Source organism: Camellia sinensis, chromosome 6 (assembly GCF_055761805.1).
Source record: "Camellia sinensis isolate YWXY chromosome 6, ASM5576180v1, whole genome shotgun sequence".
Classification (NCBI taxonomy): domain Eukaryota; kingdom Viridiplantae; phylum Streptophyta; class Magnoliopsida; order Ericales; family Theaceae; genus Camellia; species Camellia sinensis.
In genome coordinates this window covers 17,592,395-17,604,110 of record NC_138966.1, presented here as the reverse complement: position 1 = coordinate 17,604,110, position 11,716 = coordinate 17,592,395, and the positions used below count along the sequence as shown (strand labels likewise).

Sequence of the window (11,716 nt, the reverse complement as noted above, 5' to 3'; positions counted from 1 at the left end):
AGTTTGCTAAATTTGGAACAATTCAACTCATGTTTGTTTGTGAAAATGGTTTGAATTTGCCACCTAAAGTGGGCTTAAAGATGCGGATTTTCCACCAAACAAAGTGGACTTAAAACATGATTTGCCACTCAACAAAGTGGGCTTAAAACACACATTTTTTGAATTGTTCCAATTCAAACAACAAACCTTCATCCACAGGCAATCATGCAGGTTAGCATTTAAGCAAATAACCTCATGGCAAGCATGCGAAACATGGAAACATGGCAATCACACTCATGCAAGTAAACAAAAGCATAACAACTTACTGAGTACTCCAAGCCAAAACAAAAGCTAGTTAGAAAAATGCATGATCCTAACTATACACGATGCCAAATGCAATACATGCAATATGCAATTAATAGGCTCGACACCTAATATGGCATATGGATCGATTTGATAACATGCAATTAAACACGTATTCAAATAAGATATTAAAATGACAATGCAGTTTGAGTGATGCGGCGAGCCTCAGTGCGTTCAATACAAGATGAATGGATGCAAGCATGCGATATGCTAATCGAAATATGATCCCTAATCTAACCATCAAAAGCGATTAAATAAAAGGGAGAAAGACGTCAGGTTGGAAGACATACACACATGCACGCACACTTATTACAACAATACGCCCTCGCGAAGGAGGGTCCGAATGAATAAAAGCTAACCTACTAGCTATGCTACTTAAGCTAACTAATTATTACAAAACTCAAAACTAATTAACTACAACACGAATTAATCAACAAATTAATTAGACAAGTTAATTAAACGGCCTCGGGAAACAAGGAATGCATGCATGCTCGATTTCTCTACCCAAAAAGCCACTATTTTGCTGCTGTGAGCCTCTATTTGCACATTTGAACACCAAAAATTCTGCTAACTTTCAGAATACCTCTGCTCCACCTCAAGAACACACTGTACAAAAATCACTGATGGCTGACAAGGGGCCGGTCAGCTACCAATGGTGGCCGGTCAGCTACCAATGGTGGCCGGTCGGCTACCATTGGTGGCCGATCGGCCACTGGTGGTGGCTATCGGCCATTGATGGTTCACACTTGCATGTTGCAACATTGAGCAAAACAGAACAAAACAGTGTATTCTCACAGGTTGTTTGTACTGTTTACCCTCCTTATCATCACACAAGCTCAAATGAGAGAAACTCTTGGCCCTCAAACTACCAATCAAGCAATTTCCATGCATGATGGCTAAGGGACCAAGTTTGTATAAGTTCAATAAATGCACAAACAAGACCAAAATAACCCCCACCCTATCATGCATGATCAAGGGCAATGGTGACCTAGGAAAATGACACATTTCATCACTTTGAGTATGAAATGTCCCATATTCCTTGTGTTCAAATTAACGTCCGATTTGAACACATGAAATGCAAACACAAAGAATACTTGTCTTGCCTCTTTTACTTGTCCAATTTTATTTACTCATTTTAATTACCAAAGCCATTCTTTAATCCATTAGGTCCATTAGTGAGTGTCCTCTAATGGAAAGATGACTCAACCAACAAGTTACTTTGGGCAAGAAAAAGGCAGTACACTGTTGGTAATGAACCCTCTAAGGGATTTAACCATTAGGTGCAACACCTCTATTTCACACTTAGGCAAACAAGAGGTTTAAAGCCACTTTCAAAGCAATTAAAAGAGTGAAAACTGGAGGGAGATCGCAGAGATTATAGTGCTAAAATGAAGTGTAAAACAATACTAAAACATGCTATTAACTCAAAACAATGATGATTAACGCATTAAAACATCAAGCTAGTGAAGGAGATTACACTACAACTACGCAATACAAGGCTCAAATGAATTAACCAGCCCAAAACAGAGCCACAACAGGTCAAAACAGAGCTTAAAACATGCTGGACTTAAGCCACAAAAAGCTAAAATAATAAGCTAACGTGTGAGGCTAACTTGGCATGCAAACAAGACACAAGGTGGGGAGGCTAACCCTTCAATTTTGGAATTCAAAACAAGGTTTTTATCATTGAAAAACCTCTAAAATTCAGTGGCTAAAAGGCCAAAAAATGTGATTTGAAATTGATGAAAAATGGTACAAAAGCTCAACAAACAAAGGAGCAAGAAGGGTGGACCACCCCCTAACTCAATATGACCTCAAACCAACACTTTTAAACCATCAAAATAGAGCTTTTGACAGCTCAAAATCAGTCCAAAAACAGTTTGAAAATATGGCAAAACAAGTGTACAAAATAAGCTTAAAGGACAAGTGTTATATCTCTTGAAGCAAAGGACAATTCTTGGCACAAATGAGGCACTAAATCAAGCCGAGACCACCTTCTAGAGCTCAAAGAGGGTCCCAAGTAACCTCAGCCCAAAGATGAGCAGCTTTGGTTAAGGGTTGATAGGCAAACTAGATGTATATCTCTACTTGAATGCACAAAATTTCAAGGGAGAGAGAAATCTTGAGAGAGAGAATTGTAGAGAGTGGCTCTCAAAATTTTTTCAACCATGAAATATGAGAGATAGGTCATTTATATATAGAAATATATGAGCCTTGGTCGAAAATATCTCAAAATGGACAGCAGGAACTTTGTGCAAACAGCTAGAGGAAAATATCTGCACAAAAACTGACTTTTTTGCACCAGTGGCCGACCAGCCATCACTGGTGGCCGACGGCCACCATTGATGGCTGAAAATATGCTCCCCTAGATGACACATGGATGAAAGAGCTCAATCATGCCGACACATGGTCGACAAAGCCCATCCATGGCCGGAAAACTTCACCAGTGGCCGGCCAGAAAAATCTACTCTCCAGGTCCAATTTCAAATGGGCATATCTCCTTCGTTCGGACTCCTTTGCAGGTAATTCTTGAGTCTAAATTGAAGCCCTGGAAGTCTTATTTCCGATGGTGGCAGTCTCACATCAAAATTCCAACTGTGCAAAAAGATATGCTTGTTTTAGTGAAGACTGCTCAGTTTCATTCCTAACCGGATTCATGCCTAACTTCTCCTCAGCTAGTTTTCTTTCCTATCCTCCATTTTTCCTCAACTCCAAACCTCTAGAAAAGATGTTTCAAAGTGTTTTTCAAAGAGTTCATCTCTCTTTCATTTATTTCCACTTTGTCCTTTCTCAGTTTACCGAAAAGCACAATATTTAACAAAATACGAGCCTCGGAACATCATTGAAACTTTTTTCAAAAATATTTTGAAAGAGATGGTTTTAAGGTATGAAATCATTTTGGTCAAAAAGGTTTTGATCCAAAATGGGGTGTAAGGTTGGGATTTGACACTCTCCTTGCCAAAGAAATCAGACCTTTGCATAGCATAACTTTCATCCTCGAGTAATCAATCAACGGTGCCCAAGTCTGAGGGGTAGTGAAAAATGGGGTGTCTGCACCTTGTCATTCTTTGAGCTTGACAATCATGTCGTCCACATACACCTCAACCTCTCTATGGATCATGTCACGCAGAATGGTGGTCGCAACCCTTTGATAGGCAACTCCAACATTTTTCAACCCAAACAATATAACCCAGTAGTAGTAGGTACCCCACAGAATGGTGAATGTGGTCTTCTATCTGTCTTCGGGTGCCACCAAAATCTGGTTGGACCCGGAGAACGCATCCATAAATGATAGTAATGCATGGCTCGCAGTGAAATCCACTAACTCATCAATATCTGGCAGAGGAAAGTCATCTTTCAAACTGGCTCTGTTCAAGTCTCGGAAGTCTACACACACCAGAATTCTTCCATCCTTCTTCAGCACTGGGACGATGTTGGCCAACCAAGTCGGGTACTCATATACTAACAAGAAACCTTCCTTGATCTGCTTGGTGACCTCTTTCTTGATTTTTAGTGCCCAATCCTGACGAATTCAATGTAGCTTCTGCTTGACTGGTCGAGCCTCGGGGTCAAAAGGGTTCCGATGTTGTATAATCTCAGGATCGATTCCAGGCATGTCTTTGTAGGACCACACAAAAACATCTTTGAAATTTTTAAATAAAGTGATAAAAAGGTCGAAGACAACGTGGACCCGATCTAGACCTGGCGCGGATCCTTTTCTTCTCCTTCGTTTTCATTGAAATTTTGAAAATTTTGATCAATACAATAAACCAACGGCACAAAAAAGTACATGGAATTTGTAAAATTTTCATTGAAAAGGTCCAGATCTTTGGTTACAAAATCAAAAGAAAAGCAGAATGAAGACCTAGACAGGACTTTGGTATCTGGGTTACCACCCCCAGAAATACAAAACCCAGACTCAGAAGAACTTGAATCTGATCCCAACCCCACGGACTTAGTGGAATCAGATTCTAGCTCATCACTTTATTTAGAACTGTATAGATAGCCTTCCTCCAGCTGCCAGGTAAGAGATACTGCCCCTGATACATCCATTATGCCACTGGTTGGGTTCACATCCAGTTCTTCCCCGATCATGGAGACAATAAATTTATCTCCTAAGTTCTCTAGGTTGGCGACAGGATCTGTTAGGAGACTAGCCAGCGTTGTCTCTACTTCAGGTATGCTGTCATCTAAGTCACCTTCTGTGCTCTGTTCAGCTTTGATGTTTAGTTCAGCCCTTTCCTCATCATCATTGTCCTGCAGCGGATGGCCAAAGAAGATCTCGAACCCGAGGACAAGCTACTCTGAGGAATTTACCCAAGGCTCGGGAAAGCCACAAAAAGGGAAATCCTCTCATTCTTGAAGAAAACGGCCATTCAGTGTCCCCTGGATTGGCCTGTGGATGAATTCATAATGTTTTTTTGGCTTGCTTGGCCTTTGCCAGATACAGAATCGCCACCTAAATATTTTTTAAGAGATTTAGGAAACACATGACTCGTGTCAAAGGCCACGTGTCCGTTATCACCGAGATTGCCTCGGCTCGAGAACTTTGGTACGAGAGGGGAATGTCATGAATTGAGCACCCCACTAGCCCGATCAAATATTAGCCTCTACTAATCATGATGTGGATCTTATTTACAATATATGCTCTTGTACCGATTAAAAGACTAGGATTACTATGTGACGCGCACACAAGCATAAACTAATTTGCAAAAATTGCAACGCTTTGATTCGTGTTTGTTTTGAAATTTGTTTTGAATATGTACCACTTGAAAAAGTGATTGCATATGAACATTACTCAAATTATTCCAATTCAAGCAATTAGCCTTCATCCATAGGCATTTAAGCAAGTATATCAATAAAGCACTTAGCCTCATGGTAAGCATACTACTCATAGCAATAATCACACACATGCGATATGCTAAAGCAAAAAATGCTCACCTAGTAATCTGAGGCGAGCCCAAAGAAACAAAAGAGTTAGAAAACATGCATGCTCCTAACTAATGCAACACATGCAATGATGCAACTAATAGGCTCAGCTACTAATTATAACATGTGAATCAATTTGATGGCATGCATTTAAACACGTATTCAACGAAGTAATAAACGACAATACTTGTTAGAATGATGAACCAAGCCTTGATACATCCAAGAGAAGTGGATGCAAACATGGGAAATGCTAAATGAAACATGATGTTGTAAACTATCCATCGTAAGGGGATAAATAAACGGGAGAAAGGCGTGGGGTTGGAAGACATACACATTATTACAAGTTTGGCCCTCGCACAAGAAGGTCCAAATGAATGCCCTATCTAAGCTACTTACTAATTATTACAAACCAAAAGAATAAATTAGCTAATCTACTTGACTAATTATTACAACAACGAATTAACTAACTATATATTTTAGCTAATTAAATAATTACAACTAACTAACTAATTAGTTACAAGTCCACTATTTACATCATTTCATGGATCCCGGCTCATACATGGATGTAGATTTCCATCCGATAATGCTCTATGTTTTACTACTGGAATACCTCTATTGCACAGTTAAAAAAATTGCACATGTTTTCCATCTCAGCCTCTGCTTTGCTCTGTTGGAAAAGGGACACTGCCTGCCTAGAAAAAGTGGCCGCAACCCAGAAGTAATGGCCGGCTGGTCACAAATAGTGGGTTGTTGTCTAGTAAAAGTGGTCTGCCGACCACTAATGTTGTTTATTTCCTACAGCAACAAAGGACAAACAGAGCACAAACCAGAGTATTCTCATGGGATGTTTGTCCACCATGCCTCTCCTTATCAGCAAACATGTCAAATGAGGGGTAGGCTTGATTTGCAAGTCATCAATTGACGCAATTTCATTGCATGATGACTTATGAATCAAGGGGCACAATTTAAATCAATGCATAACAAAAGACCAACAAAGCCTCCTTCATATCATGGATTGATCAAGGGAAGTGGTTGACCTTGGAAACTTGAACCATTTCATCACTAACGAGTATGAAATGACTCAAGTCACCATGTGTTCAATTATCGTCCGATTGAACACCAAATTACCTTATTATCTTGTTCCGTTTTAGTTCAAGTTTTTTTCCTTCATTTTAATTACCTTCCATTCCTTAGTCAATTGTGTCCAATAATGAGCTTTAAGTCCACTAATGGAGACAAGTACCAAATCAAATGTTGTTTTAGGCATGAGAGAGATGTCATACCATTGGTAATGAACCCCCAAAGGGATTAAATCATTAGGCACAACAACCTCAATCTCAAGCTTAAACAAACAATCGGTTTAAAACCACCCTCAAAGCAAAGGAAAAACTAAGAAATGAGGGAGGTTGTAGAGATACTTAGAGGTGAACACAAGTATTGAAAGCAAGAAATAAAGGCTATTAACTCAAATAGGTTGGTGGCTAAGGCCTGTACCACCAAGCCTATGAGGACCACTACACTACAAGCATACTATACAAAGCATGAATGAAGCTAACTCATAAAAACAATCCTAAAATAGTCCAAAAAATGCTGGAATTAAGACAAAAACAACTACAACAACTAGCTTAAATATTGAGGAATTGAAACTAACATATAAGCACAAGGAGGGGAGGCTAACCCTTCCACTTTTGGGATTTCAAAACATGATTTTAACCTCTGAAAACCAGCGGTGAAAAGCTCAAAAAAAGTTGATGAAAAGGTGGGAAACACAAGGGAAAAGGCCTTAGAAGCAAGGTTCAAAGAAGGGTTGTCAACCCCTCCACCTTTAATGGCCTTAAACCACAAGTTTCAGCCCAAAAACACAGGGTATAAATAATCCAAAAATAGAAAGAAAAGATAGAAAACAAGCACTGTAAAGATGGTACAAAAGCACTAGAAGGTATACCTCTTGACGAGAAATGATCCCTTGAGTTACAAACCACTAATTTCACACTCTCAAGTGCCTCAAGAGCTAAAATTCAAGCCCAAATCACCTTAGCAAGGTATCTCTAGGTTTGGTTTAGAGTGTTTGAGCAAAGGCTATGTAAGTTGCAAGAGAGAGAGAGAGAGAGAGAGAGAGAGAGAGAGAGAGAGAATTGTAGAGAGAGAATTTTCCTAAATTTTGCTCTTCCAAAAATATTTTCTCACTTTTAAATTTTTCCAGCCTTCAAACCAAGAGGGGAGGTCATCTATATATAGAAAACCATGTGGCTATCTCGAAAATATCTGTATACATAAAGCTGGAATGGTGCATGCACATAGGGGGACAATTGGTAGAAAATATCTATTTTTTTGCACTAGTGGCCGGTAGGCCACTAATAATGGACGACCAGCCACTATTAGGCCACATTAGTAGGCGGCATGACACACTAGTGGGTCTACAATTCCCTAGATGCACAGGCCTAAAAAAAACACTATTTTGATACAAAACAAGGCACAAAGTTTGTAGGTTCAACACTGAGGTTTCCTGTAATGACCCCAAAATGCGTATAAGAAATCATCTTTATTTCCCTATGAAATGATGTGGTTTAATTTAATTATATCTATTAGAATTGAAGCATTATCAGTTGAGTTACGGACTTAAAATGGGAATTACCGACCTTTATGGGTTCAAAAAATCAAAATTGAGTACTTGGATATGTTAATGGGAATTTTTGGAATTATTTGGGAAAATTAATTTGAAATTTAATTTGTCTGATTCGTTAATGGACGTTTGGGTGATTAACTTTATACTGCAAATTAAAGGCCTTAAAGACTTCAGATACCGGAACAGGGGACATATTTATGATCAGCATAATTTTTAGAGTTATCTGGGAAGTTTAATTGAAATGTGATTTTGTGCGATTCGTAAGGGCGTGTTTGGCCCTTCCTATTTGTGGGAAGCTTTTATATATGCATATATGCCTTATGAGTTGTTAAACTCATCTATTTTGAACCAAACAAAAAAATAAAAATATCTAGAGAAAGGGGAAGGAGAACCGTGAGAGAGAGAGAGGGAGAGAGAGAAGAGGCAAAGCTTCTCCCTAAGAAATTCAACATCCATGGAAGATTGAAGATGGTTGAAGAAGATAGAAGAGAGAGGAAAGATCAACCAAAAGCTTGGGAAAAATTGAAGAGACTAAGGGATGAACAAAGGTTTGGGTAAGGTATGCGGCTCTAATTACTAACCTTGTATAGAATCCATCTACTACTTGAAATCATGGATTGATATAGAAGATGTGAGCTTTGAACCCATGAACCTTGATTTTCTAAGAATTCCTTGATTGAAGTAAAATCATTGAATTTGTTTATTGTGAGATTATGGTGTTTGATGAAGAATAATAATGTGAAATTGGTCATGTATTAAAGGGTTTTGGGCTTTGATTTACCTGTAATTAAGGTTTGATTTTTGGAAATGAGAAGTCCCACAATTTCAGCCATTTTCGGACTGCTGCTGTCCAGGGCCGCACGTGCGGCACTGTTCACCCGCACGTGCGGAGACAGCTCTACCCAGCCAACTTTGAATAGGTATATCTTTTGCATCCGGACTCCGTTTTGAGTGATTCTTGAGCCTAAAATCAAGCCCCGGAAGTCTAGTTTCCAATGGAGCTAGTCTCACTCCCAAATTATAAATACAGAAAAAGTTATACCCAAATTAGTGACGACTGTTCACGTTATGTCAATTAGTTATGTACCATTTCTTCACCTAAACCAATTCCTATCGATTTCTCCTGTTTTATAAGACATGGATTACAACATATTAAAGAATAATGAGCTTGGTACCACCATGACTAATTGATTGAACGATCAAAGAGAATAAGTAAAGGATCGAGTATAACCTCATATTATGTGTTGTACACTGTAATTGTAGGTCGAGACGAGGACATTGTACCATTACCACCGGGAACCGATCACTGTGAGTAGTAGTACAAAAATGTACATTTTTTTTCTACCATTGACAATTATTGTCACTAATGCTCTGTTCTTTGTAAGTATTATACGAACATTTATGACAATTGGAAAGCAATGTGAACTTATATGAACGCTGAAAGATTCGCGTACGTCGGTATGATTTCGGAATCCTTATGTTCTGTTAATGACGAATAACAGCCCTTTGTTATTTATTAGCATACTATGTTATTTCTTAAAGAATAAGTGGAACTTATGCTCATCCTTGAAGAATGATATTTATGTGAATCTAAGATTATGTTACGAAGGGACCCAAGAACGTTTAGAATCTATGATATGAAAGTATAGGTTTACCATCAGTATGCAACCCACATAAGAATATGAATTATTCTATTTTGTTAAGTGCATGATAATGACATGATATAACAAGAAATGTTCTGGTTTCTATTAACTTAATGATTATTCATATATGTAGAAGTATTCACATCATCTTTAGCACAAGGCCCCTACCCATGGGTAATAATACTGTGGTTCAAATAATTAAGTTACAAGTTTATGTATGTTCTAAGTTTAAGCCTGTTATAAGTTTACGTGTGCTATAAGTCAAGAATGTTACAAACTCAAGAATGTTACAAGTTTATATATGTGACAAGTTCAAGTATGTACAAGTTTAAGTAAGGTTACAAGTACAAGTATATACAAGTTTAAATATGTTACAAGTTTTCAAGTTTAAGTATGTTATAAGTTCAAGTATGTTACAAGTAGACGCATGTTATAAGTTCAAGTATATTACAAGTAGACGCATGTTACAAGTTCATGTATGTTATAAATTCAAGTATGTTACCAGTGTACGCATGTTATAAGCTCAAGTATGTTACAAGTTTAAGTACGTTACAAGCTTAAGTATGTTACAAGTTTAAGTGCGTTACAAGCTTAAGTATTTTACAAGTTTAAGTACGACACAAGCTTAAGTATGCTACAAGATACGTTACAAGCTTACCTATGTACAAGTTCAAGTGTACTATAAGTTCACAATATTGAGGAATTTCTTTATGGAACTAACAAGAATGCTTTTTATTGATTTGCCAGCGCTATTAAAAGGCTAAGTATAAGTAAGTATGAATTCTGATTTCTGTTAATGATTCAAGCATAATGAATATGTATGAATTTATTTTCGTTTAAGGTATGACATTACATGTGTGGTTTGGTCAGTAAGACCTAATGATTATTGGTATGGAACAAAGTGCTACTTGGAACTAAGTGCTACATTGTGAGCCACCGTTAGAGTCCATGTGAGACACCTCTTGAGTCCATACATATGTGAAAGTTATGAGGCTTATAGCCATCCGTATAAGTTGTTATGCAATGAAACAAAGTGCTACACGGAACTAAGTGCTACATTGTGAGTTACCTCTAGAGTCCGTGTGAGACACCTCTTGGGTTCATATATGCATGTCCAAGGGCTTCATGCCAACTTTTCAAGGGCTTCATGCCAACTTTACAAGGGCTTTATGCCATATGTTTCAAGGGCCTTAGTGCCATATGTTACAAGGGCTTTATGCCATATGTTTCAAGGGCCTTAGTGCCACAGGTTTCAAGGGCTTATAGCCACCATGTTTCAAGGGCCTTGTGCCACCATGTTTCAAGGACTTATAGCCACCATGTTTATGTTGCAAGATTGAACTTAAGGCCGTTATGTACGTAGCACAGAATCAGACTAACTATGTGAACTCTACATCTTTATATGCATTGCTATGTGTTATGTTTCATTTTAAGCATCGTTTAATTTATGTATTACTATTCACTGAGCTTGGCTCACTCTGTCTAATGTCTGTTTCTGTAGGTAACCAACCAAGTGGTCAGTCCTAGTCATGACACCTATTTTCTTTTGTCAACCTTCGTGGGTTCAGGCACTGCACGAAGCCATTTATTTTTGTAAAGTCTATTGAAATGTTGGCTTAATTTTGATTACCCATTTAAAGTTAAAGAGGTAGAACTTCAATGATTTTTATATAAGCCCAATGATGGGGCTGGGTCTGTACATATGGTTGTTTATCACCGATGCTACAACATATGGTTTGGAGCTTTATCTATTTTCCATGATGAATGTGATGTATAAGAGGTCCTGGCATGTAGATGTAGCTCAATGGAATTTATATGTATAGTTATTTTCCTACTTTATGCTTCCGATGAGGCCCCATATGTTATTTACTACAGGTTAAGTGTTCGTTTTCAAACGGGTCATGCCCAAACTTTTTTGGGCGGGTTTGGGGCGTGACATTTCCTGCTGAGGAAGTCAAGCATTTGACAAGCTTACACATTCATCATTGTGTGATCAATCAGTGCCACCCAAGTCTTGAGGGTCGTAAAAAAGGGGGTTTCTACATCTATCATGAAACTGATCAAGGGAAGAGTAGATTCGGTTCGCAAATCATCAATTGTTACAAAGTTGTTGCATGATGATCTATGAACCGATAGGACAAAAGATCAATAAATAAAGATAAAAGACCAACAGAAC

At 38.2% G+C, this 11,716-nt stretch overlaps 1 long non-coding RNA gene across 1 annotated transcript; it reads left to right on the top strand.

The window, feature by feature from the left end:
- The first annotated feature begins 7,809 nt into the window (after positions 1 to 7,809).
- LOC145792240 (uncharacterized) lies at positions 7,810 to 11,381 on the top strand. The gene is made up of 2 exons (XR_014331625.1): positions 7,810 to 8,456; positions 9,161 to 11,381. It is a non-coding gene; the product is annotated as an uncharacterized LOC145792240 (long non-coding RNA).
- The last annotated feature ends 335 nt before the right edge of the window (positions 11,382 to 11,716 follow it).